We start from the raw sequence: 2,500 nt of genomic DNA, 5'->3' as shown, positions 1-2,500 counted from the left end.
ACTAAGTTCATTTTGTTTTTCCTTATTTAATCACTTCACTGGTTTCTTTTATATCAAACAAATTGTTTTAGGTTATTCACCTGACATGTTGATCCATCAGCTGATAAAGACGCGTCACCATCACATCTGTGACACTCTGATGAAGGCGGAAGAAACCGCCGAAACATGTCAGGTGAATAACCTAAAACAATTTGTTTGATATAAAAGAAACCAGTGAAGTGACTTCCATGAAGTGTTTTTAAACTTTTCAAGGCATTTATTTTGATTCAGCAAAATGCAGGTCGCAACGGCAAATTCGTGCTACCGCATAAAAAGCTGTCAATAACTTTTCATGATAGCCATGTTTCCAGAAAACACCAAAAGCCTTGGAAGAAAGCCTGTTTCGGCCCTGGTTGTAAAAAAAACAAAAAAAAACCAAAAGGGAAGGGTGACCGTCCGGGAATACCAGGTGCTGAAAGCCTTTTTTTTTTTTTTTTTCCCACGTCAATTGTGAAAGGAAACTTTTACCACAGCCATCAAGTCCCGCCGCTGCTTGGCATGGTTTCAGGGGCGATTGTGTCTATAAAATGAAAAATTCTGAGCGGTTTCACGGCTTACGGCAATACTACCCTGAGAGCGCCCGCTCTCGTCCGATCTCGGAGGCTAATCAGGGTCGGGCCTGGTTAGTACTTGGATGGGAGACCGCCTGGGAATACCAGTTACCGTAAGCTTTTTTTTTTTTTTTTTTTTTCTTATGTGCACTTCAATCGTTTAAGCCAAGAACTTTTTACAGCACCCATCACGAATGGCATTCGGAAACTGCAAGCCTAGTTTGAACTCCGACACTGAAACTACAACACGAGTTTAAAACCTACATTGTGTGGCGACAGCCATAGCATTGCAGTTCACGTTTTTACCGCTAGAGGACAGACTATGTACAGTGAATAAAGAGCATGGCTCCCTGTGAACTCAAAGCAGCAGTCTTTACTTGTAAAAGAACCCAGCACAACACATTGCGCTTCCATGTAGTGTTTTTACCTTTTTCATGACATTTATTTTGATACAGCCAAATGCAGGTTTTGTGCACTTCACTTTTCCGTTGGGCATTCGCGTAGAACCCTATTCCAGTTACGGCCAGATTCTTTTAGACTAGTGGTCCCCAACCTTTCTTGCGCCACGGACCGGCTACGCGTCAGAAATATTTTTGCGGACCTGCCTTTATATATATAAATAAACAATAAATCAATATAAATAAATACTACATTTATAATAAGTATATATACCGTTTTTGCCGGTGTATTGGTCGACCTTTTTCGATCCAAAATCGACCGAAAAAAATCGACCTCGACTTATACACCGAGTCATAAAATTTAACTTCGTATTCATCGCTTCAAATGTGATGGTAACCAAGGCCGTTTCTCATGCATCCCATTGTGCGTTGCACTTAGAAAATTTGAACCGGGCGGCGTGCGCGAGTGCGCAGCCCGCTGGAAGTCGAATGAGGCGCCGCGACCACCTCCGCGGTGCTTATAAACAGCCGATCCGCTCGGCGGGGGCTATTTTCGGCCACTTGGCTCGTGCGCACGGCCTCCCGGATGTGCCGGGCGGGTGCGCGAGCTCGCCGGCCGCTGGAAGTCGAATGAGGCGCCGCGACCACCTCCGCGGTGCTTATAAACAGCCGATCCGCTCGGCGGGGGCTATTTTCGGCCACTTGGCTCGTGCGCACGGCCTCCCGGATGTGCCGGGCGGGTGCGCGAGCTCGCCGGCCGCTGGAAGTCGAATGAGGCGCCGCGACCACATCCGCGGTGCTTATAAACAGCCGATCCGCTCGGCGGGGGCTATTTTCGGCCACTTGGCTCGTGCGCACGGCCTCCCGGATGTGCCGGGCGGGTGCGCGAGCTCGCCGGCCGCTTGAAGTCGAATGAGGCGCCGCGACCACCTCCGCGGTGCTTATAAACAGCCAATCCGCTCGGCGGGGGCTATTTTCGGCCACTTGGCTCGTGCGCACGGCCTCCCGGATGTGCCGGGCGGGTGCGCGAGCTCGCCGGCCGCTGGAAGTCGAATGAGGCGCCGCGACCACCTCCGCGGTGCTTATAAACTGCCGATCCGCTCGGCGGGGGCTATTTTCGGCCACTTGGCTCGTGCGCACGGCCTCCCGGATGTGCCGGGCGGGTGCGCGAGCTCGCCGGCCGCTGGAAGTCGAATGAGGCGCCGCGACCACCTCCGCGGTGCTTATAAACAGCCGATCCGCTCGGCGGGGGCTATTTTCGGCCACTTGGCTCGTGCGCACGGCCTCCCGGATGTGCCGGGCGGGTGCGCGAGCTCGCCGGCCGCTGGAAGTCGAATGAGGCGCCGCGACCACCTCCGCGGTGCTTACAAACAGCCGATCCGCTCGGCGGGGGCTATTTTCGTCCACTTGGCTCGTGCGCACGGCCTCCCGGATATGCCGGGCGGGTGCGCGAGCTCGCCGGCCGCTGGAAGTCGAATGAGGCGCCGCGACCACCTCCGCGGTGCTTATAAA

General features: G+C 53.1%; 1 pseudogene; it reads left to right on the top strand.

Moving 5' to 3' along the window:
• Nucleotides 1-591: 591 nt before the first annotated feature.
• On the top strand, nt 592-710 carry LOC125990700 (5S ribosomal RNA; annotated as a pseudogene).
• The last annotated feature ends 1,790 nt before the right edge of the window (nt 711-2,500 follow it).

Source organism: Syngnathus scovelli, chromosome 20, assembly GCF_024217435.2.
Source record: "Syngnathus scovelli strain Florida chromosome 20, RoL_Ssco_1.2, whole genome shotgun sequence".
NCBI lineage: Eukaryota > Metazoa > Chordata > Actinopteri > Syngnathiformes > Syngnathidae > Syngnathus > Syngnathus scovelli.
The sequence above is the reverse complement of the archived record's forward strand: the minus strand, read 5'-3'. Positions and strand labels throughout refer to the sequence as shown.